This window comes from Neopsephotus bourkii, unplaced genomic scaffold, assembly GCF_033783945.1.
Source record: "Neopsephotus bourkii isolate Nb327-2 ecotype Australia unplaced genomic scaffold, CSIRO-AGI_Nbou_v1 NB_1663, whole genome shotgun sequence".
NCBI classification, from domain to species: Eukaryota; Metazoa; Chordata; class Aves; order Psittaciformes; family Psittacidae; genus Neopsephotus; species Neopsephotus bourkii.
This window is the reverse complement of record NW_026902137.1, coordinates 6,309,869-6,328,479: the sequence shown is the minus strand read 5'-3', so window position 1 is coordinate 6,328,479 and position 18,611 is coordinate 6,309,869. Positions and strand designations below refer to the sequence as shown.

The following is an 18,611-nucleotide window of genomic DNA, read 5'->3' as shown; positions in this document are numbered from 1 at the left end:
AATGCTCCCTTATTAACAGAGATGGCTGTTTTCCCTGTTTCAGGAATTCTTTGCTTATATGTTTTTCTCAATTTGTGCTCTAGTGGCTATATTTGAAACTCTAGGTGAGCTGAAGGAATATACCGTAGATAACATGATGTTAGGGTTAAACATTTCAAATGGATTATAATACATTGAGAAATGATGTTCTTGCCAGCCATAGTTGTGGTGAGCTTGTTGGGAACTTTACCATATTTCTGTGGATTATTGTCTCCACAGCATGGTATGCCCCACTTATTTCTGTAACCATGTAATATATACTTTTGTAATGGTGTCTCATCAGAGGAATGTCTGTAGAAATTGTGGTCTCAGTGTGACAAAAGCAAAAATTTCTGTGTTTATTTTGTTCCTATTTTGAATTCTGCACACGAAAAAGTTGACCTTTAAAATGATTTTCTGTTTACAAATATTTTACTTTTAAAAAATGTTCACACTTTATACTGGGGGATGAATAGCTTGACTGGGTTCAGGGTGCTAAATCCTGAGGGATTAGCAGTAATTCCAGGTTCAAACTATTTTCTGGGTAAACACATCAGACAAATGGGCAAAATGAAACACAGGCACCATCCTGGTAGTGGGAATTGGAGGCATACATATATACAATGACTTCTTTCTGGTTCTACCATAAATCTACAACGTGAACTGGTGCTACAGTTGGGTGTCCACAGAACCCAGAGTAGGAGACTCTCTCTGCATGAAACCTGTTTGCTGAACTACTGTAACACTTTGGTTTTCCACTTGAAATCCTATCCTCAAAGATTAAGAAAGGACAGGTAAACGAAGACTCCATTTTATAACTGGACAAACTGGTGCAAGACCCGAATGATACTACGAGTTAGTAAAAGGTTTAAATAGAAAAATCCTCACTCCAGATATTCCACACAGAGCAAGTTCTATGTTAAAATTTGGATAAAGTTGGCATGAGGGATTTTTTGAAAGGAATTTTTATTCTGATTTGGCTTTTATAATATGGAACATGATGTAGCTTGTGGATTTTCACAGGATCCTAAAGTGATACTCAGCATCAACTCTTATATAAATTACTTTTACTGTAACTCAGGTTGACTTTTTCTGGAAGTATACTTACAGATTAAGAAGAATGAAATACGAAGGCTGGGAAATACAGATCTTGATCTTGTATAAATACTTGCAAATAAAGCTAAGCATGAGAATGTGTGTGACTATCAGCTCGTATGCAAAGTGATCCGTGGAATAGTGTCATTTGTGAAATCAGTCTGAAATAGCTTTCACTAAAGTACTTGAGATAACCTGTGGCTGAGGTGGGAGGTAAAGTGAAGCTTCAGACACGGGTGACATTCTTGCTTCTCTCTCTTCTATGAAATGACTACAGTGCTGCTAAAGGCCATGTTGCTGTTACTAGATGCCCTTTGTAAGCAAGGGCCCTCAGAAGTTGTTACAGTTTTTGCACAGGCATACTCTGGCAAATGTGGATTCTACTTCCCTGCTCCAGTGAAGCTGGAGTCTTATTCCTGCCCTGTGGCACCTTCTGCTTATGGAGTTCATTACAGCCTTCCTGTCTGCCCTCCCCCAGCTTCACACAGATGTCTCATTAACTCCCCCCCTTCCTCTCTACTCTTTCCTCCATCTCCTTGTGCTGCTACATAGATGTTCCTACATGGGACACCCACCATCTTTTAGAAGTATTTTATCAACTCACTTTCAGTGCCTCTGCCTTTTCTGTCTGAGGAAAGGAAAGCATTTTTGTGACATATGGAAGTCTCCTGGGGCATTCTCCTGGCCTTCTCTGTGATTCATTTTCCTGATGACTGCTCTTGTCTTGATGGCTGTTTGTACTTCTTCCACTTGGATTTTACTTGGGACCTTTTCTTAGAGATTTATATTTCATCTAAGAGCGTGTGTAACTGTTAAATGCATTTAGAATGAATACCTGTATTACAGGGCAGTAATGAAACCCAGGAGCAATTAGAAGTCAAATAAGTGAAGTAGGTACCAAACTCTTGTGATGAGGGTAACAGTCGCTGGATCTTTTGTTGGTATGGGGAAGTGAAGTGAAACCAAAGTTCCATATTCTTTCATATGCTGGGCTATTAACTGGGGGAGTTCAGCAGTTGCTTCTGCAGTGTGGAGGGATGCTAGAGAACAGGCAGAGAAGCCAGCTGGGGTTGAAAATTACTGCAGATGACTTAATGCAAGCTGTACTCTGAGCTTTCAGTTCAATGTATGCAGTCTGCTATGTTGATCCTTGAAGCAGCTTTTAAATGGGCAGTTGTGAAAGGGGTAATCTTGGGCCAATGTACCTTTGAAAATAGGAACTTGAATGTTGTAACAAGAGGCATATACATCTTTATTTCCGAACAGCAAAACTGTCTCAAGTAAATAAGCAGTTTTACTTAGTCTTCAAAATTATGAAAGATGTTAATAAAATCTGTGCAACTTTTTGCTAGCTCAGGGAAAGCTACCCACATAATTAATTTACCTGCAGAAAAGGGCGGTAAGGAAGAAACTGAGGACAGTAATACTTAAACATATGTGTTTCATTAATGTGACAATGAGTGAAGTGTTGGAAATGCTAAGTGAATTCAAGAAACACCTGGGCTCCTTTGTGGAGAGGAAAGATCTGCTGAAAGATCTGGGTGACAGTAAAAAGGCATGAGTTTTAAATGTGAAGGATCTGGAGCCAGATCTATAAAGAATGCCTTGTATTCAGATTATTTGTGGCCTGAATATATCTTGCTAGTGTGTCTTTTTAGTTGTGTGTGACATAGGCTGATATTTATTCACTTTGATTATAACCACAGTATTATTCCCCCCACACACACACTATTTCCAGTTATCAGGAATATGACCCCAGCAGCTAATAATGTTCTAGCAAAATTAAAAATGGTGGGTAATGTTGGGAATACAGCCAAAGAAAGGTGACATCCAGAGACATTACACTATGCTGTGGTTTTATGAAGGTAAAATGGTTCTGTGGACTAGTAACAGGAAATGGATGAGGGAGATCTTTAGCCAGATGTCACCATTTCAAGTTTCATGCACTGAGTTTATCATTATGGCTGAGGCATACATTGGAGCCAGTGTTTGTTCAGTTACTGGGCAGTGGTTTCTGTAGAAAGGTTTTGTCCAGCTTCCAGCACGTAAGTTTTCACCTCATGCACCATCACCATGTGTCCTTTTCTACCTGGCAGCTTCTGTAGAGACACTTGCTTTTGAATTTGCTCATCTAGATCAGGACCTGCTGCGCTGTGTATCTGTCACACCAAAATAGCCCATTGGATGCTTTCTTCATAAGCACCCATTTAAAACATGACAACTGTTAAAAGGCACAAATGGCAATTCCAGACAAAATCTGGTAGTTCTTTTTCTTGGCAACAGCTAAGCAGGACTTCATGACACGTAACTTCAGAACTACTTATTCCTTAGTGACCCAGTGCTGCAGCAGATTCATTTTCACTTGCATTACTGAAATGCTTGAGCGCCCTTTAGGATTATTACTAGAAGCACACTGCATGGAAAATGAAATACCATTTTGGCCAAAACTAAAACAAAGCTTATACCATCATGTTCTCTTAAGTCATACAGCCAACTTCTGGGGCAAAACACTGATCTCCTTTCGTTTTCAAGGGGATAAGAAGTTAGAATTTACTTCTTTTGAAAAAGCACTGATTTTTTAAAAGATTCTGTTTAGAAATGGCATGTTTCACAAAGTGGAGACACATTCCATCTGTTGGCATCCATCCCTTTCTGGCTGGGCCATTTTCTGTGGTCAGAGGCAGTTTGGGGTGTGATGTAATGGTTGTCTTGCCGGAAAGGTGCTTTGCTGTGCTGGAGCCTGTAGGAGCCGCAGTGGCAAACTGGATTTTTCCCAAAGCCTCCAGCACACTCCTGTGCTGGTTCCTCATGGCTCAGTCTACCAGCGTGTTACCCTTCCCCCACCTTCTTTCACAAAGTGTTTCTCCCCGAGGCAAATTTCTTGCTGTCTAGAGTACCAAACATGCACAGGCACTTTCCTTTTTCCTGTAAGCTTTCCTAGCGTAGCTATTATAAGGCAGCAACAGCTAAATAGACTATTTTACATTGATTCTGCTGGTTTTAATAGAGAGACAGGGAGTGTGTGTGTGTGCGTGTGTAAACCCCATAAAAATAAAGCCATAGTTTCAGGCTGAGTGAGGTCAGGTTTCTCCTACTGCTGTTTTTGAAGTGTCTTTACTCAGCAGTCACATTTTTTTTTTCTTGTGGTAAAAAATGCAACATGAGCAGATGGCAAGTATTAACACATGAGATGCAGCGTCTGCCTGAAGTTGATTTAACAGTCCTCTAGGTTTCTGTCGCTGGCTTTCAGTTAGTTAAGTAGTGTTTACAAGTTAATGAATTTGTTCCACTTGGAATATCTGATGGTATGTGCCGAGGTTCAGTGGTGAAGGGATCCTTTAGGAGTCTTCAAGGAAGGCAGGAGGCTTCTAGACCCTGAGCTTGGGGCTTTTTTTTTTTTTTCCTGTGACTGATTTTAGCATTTTTGCCATTAATGTGCAACTGAAAAGAGAGACAGAAGGAACAATGGTAGATAGCAATACACAGCCTGTTCTCTTAGTGCTTTGAGCACTGCAGTTGTACCATACCCGATAGCAGCTCCGTGTTTGAACCATGTAGTTGGCAGTTTTGTTCCAGTTGAATATTCTTAAACCTTTGACAGGGATTTGGAAAACAAAGCTTTATGTAGCAAAATTTTCATGGTTGTACGTGGTCTGCTTCCATGCTTGCTGTGGAAGTATGAGTGCAAACTGTTCACTAGACTGCTGTATATAAATTAGCCCACATTTGGCAGCAAAACTGCCTAGAATAGTGATCAAATTCAGTATATTTTGAGTTCATGCCTTAAGTCTCCTTACTGCAACACCACATGCTGTCTACCTAATAACATTTGAAACTAAGCCAGCTCCAAGGATTGTATTCATAGTAAGAAACAAATATTGGTTGCTGGCAATTGACCATCATACACACTTAGTACTTTACACAGCAGATTTCTCTCTGCATAGAATGCTCTATTTGTCAAAATCATCTAAACCCCTAACCCTGCAAACCTAGATTCTTTGTCAGCCTTAAGCATGAGTGCATAGAAAGAGTTAACATATTTTATTGTTTGAGGAGTGCGTGCCAAAATAGTATGTTTTAAAGGCTTAGTTGGTATTTCTGGCGTTAGTTTTTGTGTTTTGTAAAATAGAGGGGTTTAGGTTTGTTAGGGCTTTTGTAAAACATTACTCACTTTAATAACAGTTTATTCAAACAGGGCTGAAGGTCAAGTTCCTGTTTGCAAAGGGGACCATGCTTAGTTCACCTTTGACTTGAAATGTAAGATCCCAACTGCTAGGTGAGATCAGACTGATTGCTTTGAATATGTATGAGTATCTTTACTACCTGAAAACTGACAGTGGTTTACTGTATCCTTTAGGTAAGCAGTGCTTAATTAGGTATCATTAAGATCAGTCTGGGAGCACAGACAGCAGTGCAGATGCTGGACACCACACTTGAGGTCCCAGGATTTGACCTACCTGGGAGATGGGATGGTTCATCCCTGTCCTGTCCTGGGTTGGGCTCCTACTGCGCATCACACACACAAATGAGACTTGTTAACCCCTGCTTTTCATTGGCCTTTATGGATGTGTGACATCATTGGCAGCCAATCAGGAAGTGCTTTAGGGCAGAGTTTAAAAGCTATTTCATAATATATTTATATTCAGTGCAGATATTTTTGGGCTTCAGTAGCATTCATTTTGTCGCAGAGTCCATGTGTCAAGATGACTTGTGGGGGGGAAGGTATGAAAGTAGCATGTTTGCCCTTGTTTTTCTGTGCACCAGCTGGGTGGTGAAGGGCTGTACAAAGCAAAGCTGATGTGCTGCAAAACAGTTATTATGGCAATGCTTTTTTTCCCTCCAGGAACAGTTACTCTGTGAGCCAGTCTTGGGCGATTGTTGCGTGCTCCCTGCTACGCTGCTCCAGCTTAAACAGTCAGACCTGCAAGTATTTCCCAGGCTGCTCTGGTTTGCCAAGAACAAAAATGCAACAGAGTCTGCCGAAAACGTGTGCATGTGTGTGCCTGAGCCCCCAGCTGCTGGGCTGCTTCTGCAAACCTGCACTCACCCCTTGTCCCAGCCCTAGGCCAGGTTCCAAGGGGTTTGGTTGGCTTGGGATCCTCTGTCCCTTCTCCAGCCCCTGTGCAACGCCCACACCCTGCTGTGTGAGGTGTCCTGCCTTGCTTTGCCTTTGCAGAGTCATGCACAGGCTGTTTTATTCTCTCTCACTTGACATAACTTTACTGTATCAAAGAATAGTGACTGATAGTAACTATTCCAGAAAAGTCTGGTTAATCCATACAAACTCCCCACTATTCCTGCTTAACTCTTTCATTTCCAAAGTACCCCCTGTAGAAGAACCATAAAGAATTGTAAAACCAAACTATCATAATAATTTTCAGACTCTACCAGTTTTTGGTATCAGTTATTGCTATGACAAAACTGTGTTTCTTTATATGATATATATAAATGGAGACTTGTATCACTGTTGGGACTATTATTATTTTTATTTTGGGCTGTTTCTCCTCCCACTTAAGCACTTTGGCTGTTCTCATGTCAGGTTGCTCAAGTTGCTATTCACATATGTTCCATGACAGGCCTGCAAAGCATACAAGTGTAGCGCTGACTCTTTCATCCTGTTGGGATCCCAAAGATGTATCTGCTCCTTAGCAAAAGATTTGGAAAGAAGTCTTTCAGATGCTTGCTGTGTCTCTAGCATGCTGTTCAGTGCTCACAAATGATTTGGAATATGAGGCATACAATGAGATGAGAAAGCTTGGTGACAGTTATTTTGAGATCACAGAAGTGAACACCAACTGCAGAGAGCTGTAGACAGACCCTGCAACGTTGAGAGACTGAGTGGAAAAACTTGTAGTCAAAATGAAATGTCAGTAAATATAAGGTGATGCAAGTTGGGGTGGGGTGAATGAGCCCACACGTTTGATATTGGTCTTTGAATGTGCATTTTTCACTAAAGAAAGGTATCATGAAGTAACCAAGATGGTCTCACAAAAACCTTCAGCTCACAGGTCAGTAGCAGACAGGAAAGCAAATAGGATGTTAGGGGTTATTAGGAGAAGTACAAAGAAAATAAAAACCGTCTTGTGCCCCTCTGTGGCTTCAGCTTTAATACTGACTGAAGCTGTGGTCCTGTTGCAGCAGAACTAGGAAAGGCACCTGCACCAGGAGTTTGGGACCTCATCCCTTTGGGAATCAGGAAAGCACACTGATTTTAGTTTTCCACGCTGAAGAATGCACTGGAGTTCTTTGAATTCTAAAATTGCATGAGGCCTTGAGTAGAAATTATTATCAAGAAATAGTCTCAAAATTCACTAAAGGAGGTTTTTTTTCCATGCAGTGTATCACCAAAATGTTGAACTCACTGTTGGCAGTTGTAAATGAAAGAAGATTTCTGTATGTTAAACTTGATCAAAGTCATTTAGCACAGTTACCTTTCTATTTCTAGGAGCCTGTATGCTCCAAATTCCTGCAGGTTAGCAGAGTATTCAAGGCAGGAATGCTGCATGCTGGCCCTGTTTTTATACTCTAAGCATCAGCTGTTGGTCTCAGCTGGAGACAGGACATTAAGCTTTGATTTGACAGTGTAGGCATGCTGGCTAGTCTCATATTTGTGGACAGATTTCTTCTTGTACTACTGTAGAACAGCATCACAGCCGCTGACTAGTGGTTGACATACAAGCCAAACCTCATTGATCTTTGTTTCCTGCTGTATTACTCTTGGAAACTGAGTGTAATTTTCCATCTCCTGTGACCTGTGGGTGGGTCAGTGTGTTTGTCTGAATGCCTTCCCAATGAGCATTAGAGTACTGTATATTTTGCCAGGCTAAATCTAACACTTCCAATTTTGCCACATTTCTAGTATCTGCTGGATTCTCCAAGGTGCCATGTGCTTTCTGTTCCCATTGCCTTACATGGGAACATAGTAGGACTAGGACTTATCTGGTTGAATACTTTCCCTTTATGAATATTTTTCCTAGCACTGTTCCTTTATTGGGAATGTTGAGTTTGTTCTAACTGTGAAGTCATCAGAATGATATAACTATGATATAACTGCAGATAAGGGGAGAGCAGTTGATATCCTGTACCTTGTCCTTAGGAAGTCTTTTGATACAGACACCTACAGCACCCTTGTATCCAAATTGGGATGTTAGGATGTAGATGGGTGGGCTACTAGATAGATGAAAATACTGGTTTGATCATTAGACAGACAATGGCTTGTACTCTGTCTGGATGCTAGTTACAGGTGTAGTTTGTCAGGTATTTGCCTAATACCTTTTCAGTGACCTGGAGGAGGAGATAGGATGCACTCTCCGCAAGGAGTGTGCTCCAGAACAGGGCTGCCTTTCTCAGGATACCAGCTGGCCAGAGGGATGTGCTCACTTGAATCTTAGTCAATTCAACAATGACAAGCACTAAATCCTGTACCTGGGATGCACTAACCCTGGAATAAACCGGCCAGAAATACTGAATTTAAAGCTTATGGTTAACGTGGTTTAGACCACAGGCAGTGTTCAAGTAATTTGCTGCCTCTGTGCCTCAGTTACAATCACTGAATAATGTAAGTTAGAACTTTTGGAGGTCATCAGGTCCAACTCACTGCTGAAAGCAGGGCTGACTGAAGTTAGACTGGGCTGCCCAGTGTATTGTCCAGTCAAGTTGTGAAATCTCCAAGAAGGAAGATTTTGCAGCTGCTCTGGGCACCTTTTCCAGACTTTGACTACATTTTTCCCTTATGTCTGATCAGTATTCCTCTTTCTGCAACTCACATCCATTGCCTGTAGATTTTTTTTTTGCTATGCAGCTGTGAGTTGAGTCCAACCCTGCTTTCTCTGTAAGGAGCTCTGTCTTCACTCATTAGATAGCTGAAGACATCAACTAAATTGTACTTCTCTTCTTCAGGTCAAAGAAACCAGCTGTCTAAGTCTCTTCTAATAATGTATGTGCTCCATGCGCTGAGCCTCTTGATTGTCCTCTGCTGGATTTCTCCAAGTATGTCAGTCCAGCAAATCCTGCTTCTTGGGAAGTCCAAAACCAGCCACAGGTCTTCAGATGCAGTCTTGCCTAAATAGAGGGGACCACCTCATCTCTCAGCCTGTGGTTGTGCTCATACTGACACCAATATGCTTTTAGCTTCCCTCACTGCCAGTGCTCTGCTGAGTCAGGTTCAGTTTCTGGTCTCTGAGGACCACCCGTACTTCTTTCTGCAAAGCTGCACTCTAACCAGCTGTAAAAGGTTGGCAAAGCACTGCCCTTGTTAGATGTGTGCTCTTTTCAATCTCCTCCTTCTCTTTGAAATGTTGGAAATGGATTCCAAAAAGATATGCTCCATACATACTTTGGGACTGAGGTTCACCTGAATATCCTGTAGATCTGCACTGTCTTTCTCCTTGGCCTTCTTGAAGACAAGCCTAACATTTGACTTTCTTCCATTATCAAGAACCTCTGATTGCCTTGACCTTTAATATGACTGCCTGCAGCCTCACAATGATGTGAACCAGCACCTTGAGCATCCTCAAATGCAGCCATCTGGTCCCATGGGCTTTTGGTGGGTTTTTTTCTGTCTTTTTTAATAGCAGTTTGCTGTGTTGGGCCCTGTTTGGATCTGCCCCTGTCTTACACACTTTGTTAGACTGTGCCTCTAGACAGGGACCTGGAAATTCTGGTAGCAGACCTTGCAGTAAAGACTAAAGAATGCATAGAGTTATCTTATTAATAAAATGAGAATACCTGTGTCAGAAGGATATGAGGGTCAAACGGCAGTTTCTGCCCCTTGTGCTCCTGCAGGTAGAACTGCTGGGTACTATTGTTAGTATTTAACTTAGTTTGTCCCATCCATTCTCTCTCTCCTATTCCCTTTTGGCTTTCCGGAAGATTAACACGAGGAACAGCCCCAAATATATTACTGCTTCTTGATCAGAAACAAATTGAGAGTCTGAGAATGCTGAAGCAGAGGCAGTCTGGCACAGCCTGTCAGAGCAGTCACAAATGGCAGCAGCAAAACAAATCCAGATTTTCCTTTTTAAAGAACAAGCTCCTTCTGCTAACAGTGTATCAGGAGAATGCTTCTATTAGTGAGGAGCTGGATCCATTGCTGAAGAGAAGAAAGCCTGGTGGATAACATGCCTAAGCACAAAACCTTAGACTGTACACTTAGGAAGAACATTTTGCAGTGAGATTCTGCAAAGTGGTCACATCTCTTCTGCATCCCACACTCTTTTGGCAGGACAAGAGCTGCTGCATCCTTGTGTTTCTGTCTCCTTACTGAACTGCTCAAAAACTGTGCTTTCCCATGGCCTCAGCAACATTATTGATTTGTGCAATGATCAATATTGAGCTGTTGAATAGATCTTTGCTGAAGAGACTGGGGTGGGGGGGGAAGGATGTTGTGTGGGTTTTTTCTCCTGTACTTTTTCTAAATTCTCTTGACTTTAGGTATCTCATTAGTATTTATGGAATAAAAATAGCTGTTTGACCATTTTCCATGTGCATTGCACAAAGGGAAGCCTGATTTATCCTTCCCTTGAAGAGATTCTAGACATCAGTCAGAAATGAAAAGTAGTTGTTAATGACGAATTTCAGCCAAAAGGATATATGTGATGCTTTTTGGAGCTTGCATGGAACTGGCCTTCCTCTGCAGTGCTTACACAGAATATTTAGGGCAAAAGGAAGAAAAAGCTTATGATTTATGATGGAAATGGTAATATGATCGTGCTAAGAAGGATAAGACATGTGCCTTGTGAGTTACCAAGCAGACTGGTGAGGGAATGAATTTCATTCTAATCAGTAAATTTCTTATTTCTGTCATGTATTAGTTCATAAGCTGTTTTAAGACTGAAACTGCACAGTCAGTTTGTGAACTATTTACTGTGCTTTTGAGACCCACAGATAATGTGATTTGATAAGGACAGTATGCCTCAAAGTTTAGGTTGTTCTCTAATTAGGAGACTAGTAACAGACCTCCATAGGAAGGATTTTTATTTCCCCCCAGTCTGTTGGTCAATCAGAGATAAGAACATTGATGTAGGAGTCAGTAATCACCTGGAAAGCCTTCACAGTAATCCCACAGGCTTGAAGGAAAAGGGGAAGGTGAAGTGGTCTTTAGGAAGAATCCTGTAAAGAGTGAATGTGCAGAGGTTGTTACTGGAAGCTGTTGTGTGTGCTGGGCTGAGGTCAGGTGTCCAGCTTGGCTGACTCCAGCTGATGATGGGCAAAGGTACCCAAGTCAGGAAAGACTTTATGTTCTCAGGAGGGGACATCTGCTCCTTGTGCTCCTCATCCAGTCCCATTCTAGAGTTACAGAATAATAGGTGGGCTTCTTTACCTTAAGGATGCTGTGCATGTGAAGTTGAGAATGGAATCTAGCTGTTGAAAGTCACGCTGGGTAAAATACATAAACTGTGGGAGATAAGCAAAAATTGGGTTCAGAGGCTGCATCCTGAAAATTGAAGTGGTTTGATATTACTGTGTTTGCCTTAGGACAGAAACTACTATTAGAGCTGAACTTACACCCATGCTCTGGTTTTTGCAATTAATAGTTCTGGCACCTTAGTACAAACCTGCCTTCATCAGTGACTGGAGGCAGGGTGCCAGACTGAGCTGGGATGGCTCTGATGTGGGGGCACACTTCCTTTGCTGATTGAGAGAAAAAAAACCTCAGGGAGAGAATGGGGAGGACAGCTGTAAGTGGTGAAGTCTTCAAGCAGTGCTGCAGGCTCTGCTAGAATTCCCCTGTCAGTCCTGATGTAAGTCTGGGCTCTGCCATGACTTGCTGTCTGTTGGGACATATCGCACGACCTTGGTTTCCCAAGATGCAGATGTGTTTGACTGGTTTGTAAGGTTGTTGGGATTTATCTTCAGCCTTCAGTCTGCTTTGAAGTAGCTAATTGAGAGGTGACTTCTTGACGCTGGTTAAACACCTTCAAGAAGCTTCAAGAAGTTTCTGAGAAGTTACACTACTAGCTAAGGATAAGACTTCACACTGGTTTTACACTCTTGTTTCTTCCCATTGGTGTAGATGAGGTGCTATGTTACATCTTCAGTAGCATGTTTATTAAGCACCTGCTATAGAAGAGCTGGGTTTCATTTGTCTTGGCAGAGTGGGGTTAGTAGCCCCACAAATGGGAAATAAGAATTACCACGAAGGCAGCCTGAGCAAAAGAGGTCTCTGATACAGCATTAGTGGATGTCAAACCCCTTGTTCTCTTTAAAAACGTCCTTATTAAATGACTTCCTTGGTCCACAGTAAGTGTTTAACAGAGAACGTGTGGGTGAGGATTTGTTGTGCTCAGCATCAGAGCTCGTGTGAAGACAAATTTTGGTTCTTCAGGTCATAGTTCTCCCCCAAAGTGTGTCTCAGGATTCCACCAGCACTGTGCTGGATGTGCAATCGAAAGGAGGCTGGTTGGAAAGTCAAAGGTGATGGGTTTTGAAGAAGTATGTTGAACTTTAAATCTGTTTTAGTGGAAATGAAAATTTTTACCATTATCATAGAAAATTATATTGAAAGTTAAGATCAAGAGGAATCCAAATTGTCATTTTTGAAACTTAGTTGGAAAAGAGTGAGAATAATTGCTTGATTTTGGAGGTGCTGAAGAAACAGGTTTCAGGTTTTGCCATAGACTGAAGTCTGGGCATCGATTTAATACCTGTAAGAATGACCAAATCTGAAGAGTAACTGTTGCCAGATAGCCAAGAATCTCCTTTTATCTTTCAGAGCAGAACTCAGATTTCTGTTGCAGGTTTCTGCAGAGAAGTGTTCCTTGAGCTGCTCTGTTTTCTTTGGATATCTGCAGCGGTGCTGATCCACTCCAGAGAGCTTGGCGGCCTTTCACTGTAAGCTAACAGGAGCAAAGATGTTTATTGATGTCAAGGGAAAGGTATTTTAGTGCTGCTTCAGGTGGTAGGCAGCAGATGTGAAAGAATTGGATTCAGGAGTTCTGGAAACGTGAAGAGTACTTCAGGGAAAATCATTGCCACAATCTCACGGAGTGGACAAACTCATAGAATAGTTAAATTTTAATATTACTTCTTTCTCTGCTTTGAAGCTGCAGAATTGATCAGGAACTCAGTTCAGAGGGGTAACTACCCCAGTATACAGTTATTGTAAAGACATCTAAGGCTTTAAATTCAGTAACCTTGAAGGAGGCTTTTTTTGATGGCGCTGGAACGATTGCTGTCAGAGTAAGAATGAAGTTAGCAGCTGCATTTCCAGAGATGCAGCATGTGGAACATTAACTTTCTTCTATGTGAAATAAAAAACATCCTCCTTTTTGTAGGTAGTCTTCTCTTTTCTCTGTGAAAGCAGCTCCGTGTTTTAGCTGTGGTGGTCAGGCACAGCACAAGCAGCCTGGATAAACAGACTGTTTGGAATAGAGTCAGAAATCCTTATAATGATGCCAAACCTTTCTGCTCTGACTGTACCAGTGCCCCTGCACCACAAAAAGACCTTACCCACTGCACTTGCCTGGCTGCTTCCCAGAGTGTATTCATTATACATGTAGGCAGGTGAAGCGCTACTTGTTCCTGATCTGCTTGGGAGGCTGCTGGGAAAGAGAAGAGCCGGGGGTGGACAGTGAATTGGTCTAGCTGCCCTGAGCTCATGGTCCCACAGGGGTTGATGTCTTGCATCTGCACTATAAAAGCGGTACCAAAATGGATTTCTGGATCCATTCTTCGATAGAAGTGGACACAGAAAACTGTTTCCCATCAGCAGTTCTTAGAGCACTTGCCTTAAAGTGATGTTGCTGTGCGGGCTGACTGAAGCCTGGCAGTGAAAATGGAACTGAGCAAGCAAACACACTCAGCCCAGCATTTATTTTTCTTCAATAGAAGGCAGAATCTAATTGTCTGTGAATTAAGCTGTTTCCTGGATGTGATACAACCTGTAAGTGATCACCTTTTGACCCAGCTTTGCTGTTCTGATGCTGGATTGCAGTTGTCAGAGTAACCACCGTGCTCTTAAATGGGTCATTTTCTTCCTGCTCTCACATATTTAGTTCTATCCACCAGGGGCCTGGCTTTCAGGGCTTCAAACTGTATTTCTCAAGGGGTGCTTTTAGTGCCTTAGATGCTATGTCACACAACTTGTCTCCCTGGATAACTTTACTGCCTGTTAAAATGCAACTGACTGAAGTCCCTAAAGCTGCAACCACAAGTTTTAATCTTTCAGGCATGATTTTACATGCCATTTCTTTTATTTGCCTGCAAGTGCAGAGTTGTTGTGCATACTTTATTTTTCAAAAGCTCTCACAAATGTTTTAATCCTTTCATTTTTACTATCTGATCTAGCTTCATCTGAACTTGGTATACTGCCTTCCAAAAACTAAATTCCTCTATAATTCTTATAATCCTTATTTCCTCAGTTTATTTACTCATTGTTGGATCTTTAAGTTCATTAACAGCTTGCAGGTTTGGGGTGAATTATACAGGGTTATAGAGCATCTCAACAAAGATACCTATTTCCATCTTGTGTTTCTGAGGTACAATGTAAGCTTGCTACACTCTGCTGTCTCAAGCCTCACCTAATTGATAAGGGGAGAAATAAGGATATGTATTTACACTGGATAGGTGCTGTAGGTGTTTATAGATGCCAGTGAAATGGCAGAACCTTGCCCAAGGCCTTTATAGCCTGGATTAGACATAAAGACAGTTTAACCTTAATGCCACTTGGCCTTCAGCAAGCCACTGCTTGAGTCACCAGTGGTTGTATGTTATGGTATGGCTGTAGCTAATGAGAGCAGCTACTTCCTAAGGGCCATAATCTGGCCTTTAGTAGATTGTGACACACATGAATCAAGTGATCTAGAGGTGAAAGGCTGTTTGCTACTATTTAAACCTTTCTTTTCTGATGACTTCAATAGGCTTTGGAATTTCAAGACGTTTTCACCCTCTTCTCTCCCCCTGACTCCTTAGCAGGCAACCACATCACTTTTCCTTTAAGTTTCACAGCAGCCCGACCACAAAGGAATTATTTCATCTTCAGTGTGTGTGATGTGCACAGCACAGAGATTCCTTATGCCTTTGTCTTTTAACCCTGTGTGGCATTTGTGCCACTGTGAAAGAAAGCTTTTCTCAGAACCTTTCTTTGTAAAACAGTCAAGTCATACGGATTGGGGTCTTTGCCTCTCATTTACTATGGATTCAGTAGCCATGCTTGAAGATAATGAAGGCTAAAGTAGTTCCTTTAATATAAGATGGTAACGAGTGTTCCTTGGTGCAAGTTTGGTGGGGTAGATGTAAAACAGGAGGAGGCACTTTAATAGGAGGAGGCAGAGTTACAGAGGGTATGCAGAAAACATACAGTATCTGCAGGTCAGAAGGGAACAAGTGTATCTATGGACCATTATAATAAGGTATTATTCATCAAAGCATCAGAGTACTATTGCAAAGATCTAAAAAAAAAAAACAATCCTAAACTATTATTTCAATCATGGCATCATCTATTTGGAAGAATTCTGGATAGTAAGTGCTAAGAAGTCCTAAAATAACTGGTTACAAACAGAGTGGGGCAGTGATTTAATGCGATATGGCGAATCCTGAGTCTGCTTTTAGAGAGACTCTTGTCCTTACTTGATTGCTCTGATCAGAGCTTTCTGCAGGTTGTGACCCACCTTTCAGTTCAGTTACTGTAATGCATAACAAACTTCCTGCCTTGTTTTCTCCTGGTGTGACGACTGCAGTATTGTTCTAGAAATGAAGGACAGATTATTTCCCTTTGAAAATTGGAGCGACCTTCAACTTTCCTTGCTCTCTGCTTTTATTTTAGGGAGAATAGAGGAAATGTTGGTATTCCCTGTGAATTGTTACAGGTGGCTGGTTTACTGCTGCTTTGGTTAGGGTTTTTTTCCTGTTTTGCAGAGGTGAACCTCATTACTAGTAGTTCTTATATGATCAATTCAGATTCTTCATTGTGTCTCACTCAGTGGTTGTGACTGCTGATATCCAGTCTTAGATGAAAACCCTTACATTTTACATTTAGTATACTGTCCATTATGAGGAGCCCATCTCCTTTTGTTTGGTTCTGGACATAAAAACTTCATAACCACATGCATCTGGTGATTATTATGTTTCTCCCCCTAGCAAAGTGTGTCTATTCTAACAGCTAGCAAATGCCGCTGTGGAGCATGGTATTGATCTCCAGGATGTGCAAATCAGAAGCTGATCAGCAGAACTCCTGTCCATGCTGCAGCTCTGCCAGCCAGTACCTTGATGATAGTATAATGAGTATTTACTTCTTAAGTTGTGCCTAGATGGCTATGGAGAGCCAGTGTCTGTTCCAAAGAATTAGCAGTGGATGTTTGTAACCAGCTGCACAGCTTGAAACATATGAATGAGAATTAAATACAAATAAATGTGAGGATTACATCTAAATAGCAAACTGTTCTCTGGAAATAGGTTAAGTTTAGAGCCTGGAGACCATTAGCTTTATGGGAAAGATGGCTCTTCATCTCCCATTGAGACTGTGATTTTAGCTAGAGGTTTGAATTGCTGCACTACAGAAAAATGATTTTTATCTCCTCAATTCAGGGTTAATCAATTATTTGAATTCTTAAGCACCCCAGAAGCAAGCTCAAATCCCTTTCTGCATTTCTTCTGGAGTCAGTATTTTCCAGGGTTACCAATTAATTTGCATTTTTCCGTGCTATAAAGCTAATTTCCCCTGTGTTCTACTCTATTTTTATCTGTTCACTATTAATCCAGATAAGATTGCCAAGTCAGTAGAATCAGGTGTGAAGGTAAACTTCACACTACCAGCATTGGTTACAAAGCCAATGACCTTGTACTGTAAAGTAATCTCAGACATGAGGTGATTTCCCCCCACCCCATGTCTCTTACATTGTCAACACCCTAAAGTAGCATTGCCTGTTCTTTAATTTTCATCGTATTTTCTTTCAGAGACATCGTCTGTCAGCAGCACACCCCTGTGACCTACCCAAACAACTGAACCGGAGACCTTTTTTCCTATGAACTATGTAGGTACCAAGTATCAAAGTAATTAATTTTTGGCTACAAAAGAGTTTTTGGGAAAGGCTGTCTGAGTTTATTCTCTGTTCATACTTTGTGACATTAGGAAGAAGCAACTGTTACATTTCAGATCTTTGGCTAGCATCTGCAAGGGAAGCTAAAAGTTTCTGATCATATTGTACTAGCTATATGGAGGCTGGAACGTATATTCTAAGATTTGATCACAGTAGTTTGCACTTGAAATCAATGGAGAGAATGTACAAACCCTCACTTTGTTTATCTTCACGTTTTTATACGTCAGATGGTCAGAAGGGTGAAGAGTGCTTTAGAAGCCTGTTGAAGCTGTCCGGTGCTAATGGTGCCAGCTTCGCTGACGCACAAATGATCAGATTTTACAAGAGAAGTCAATGTCAGAATTTAAAAATTCAGTAAGAGCACATGGCTGAAGCTCTGAGCACTCCACTTCAAAACAGGAATAGGGGTTTATGAGCTGTTGTGTAATAAAAGTTGAATGGTATAAATAAACTATCTGCAAAGCTGTTATGGAGCTTTGGGTGTGCTGCTTTGTGACGCAGATGCTCTTCAGGCAGGACCAGGAGTAGCACAGTTCATCTCTGCACCTGTAGCTTTATTTATTTCAAATTAGATGTAAAAAACCCAAACCCACTCAGTTTTCTGAATAAGGAGCATTAGGAAGAGGTTATGCACTTTCCAGATGATTGGCTTTGCATACATTCATACAGCCCAGTGTGCAGATAGAAATAAATGCTCTTGTTTTAAAAATACCTGTTAAAAAGCTCAAGATGGAGGATCCAATGCAAATTCTGTGAAGGGGAAAAAAATCAGCTTATGGTGCAAGTAAAGCTACATGGCTGTAACCATGGAGACCAATGCTTTTCTGCTGCAGAAATAAATGAACTCAACCTTTTCATATTTATTAGTGGGACTGATGATGAAAGATAAAGTCAAATTAAAACATAAAGCACTAGAAGTCAGGTCTAGTCACTGTCTCTGCCCCTGCAATGCAGGTTACTGTAATGGATTATTATAAACAAGCTGGTGTTACAGTGAGGCAGGTAAGTTATGAGAGGAACAGAACACACTTTAGTTATACCAACCTGTTTATCCAAGTATCAGTTGCTTTATTAACAGAAATGAAGAGGCAGTTCACAGAACAAACTCCTGAAATCTTTTGGTTTTGATAAAAATGGAAATAAACTTGTTTTAATACCACAGTGGTGTATGAAATGTATGTACAAGAAAATGGTAAAGTGTTTACTGTATTAGTGGGTATTTGAAAGCTACTGATTTCTTGGTGGTAAGAATGAATTTTCCTATAAAAATACTGAGGGAATGTTCAGATTTCTGTCTTGAAAATGCAAGTCAAAGGCTCAAATATTAATTGGCAAGTTCTTGCTACCAGAATGTTGCTGCTGAACAGAGGATGGCAGCATTAAATGTCACTTGAACTTGCAGTAGGTTAAAAGCTTGTGAAATAAAATTTCAATGCAGGTGTGTTGCAGCATCATGTAAAA

The 18,611-nt window shown here is 41.1% G+C and overlaps 1 long non-coding RNA gene across 2 annotated transcripts in view; it reads left to right on the top strand.

Annotated features, from left to right (window-relative positions):
• The window catches only part of LOC133224223 (uncharacterized), a 39,537-nt gene extending 21,228 nt beyond the window's left edge, over positions 1-18,309 (top strand). For both annotated transcript variants that reach the window (XR_009728791.1, XR_009728790.1), the window contains exon 4: positions 17,008-18,309. This is a non-coding gene — a long non-coding RNA (uncharacterized LOC133224223). The remainder of the gene's footprint in view (positions 1-17,007) is intronic.
• Positions 18,310-18,611: the final 302 nt, after the last annotated feature.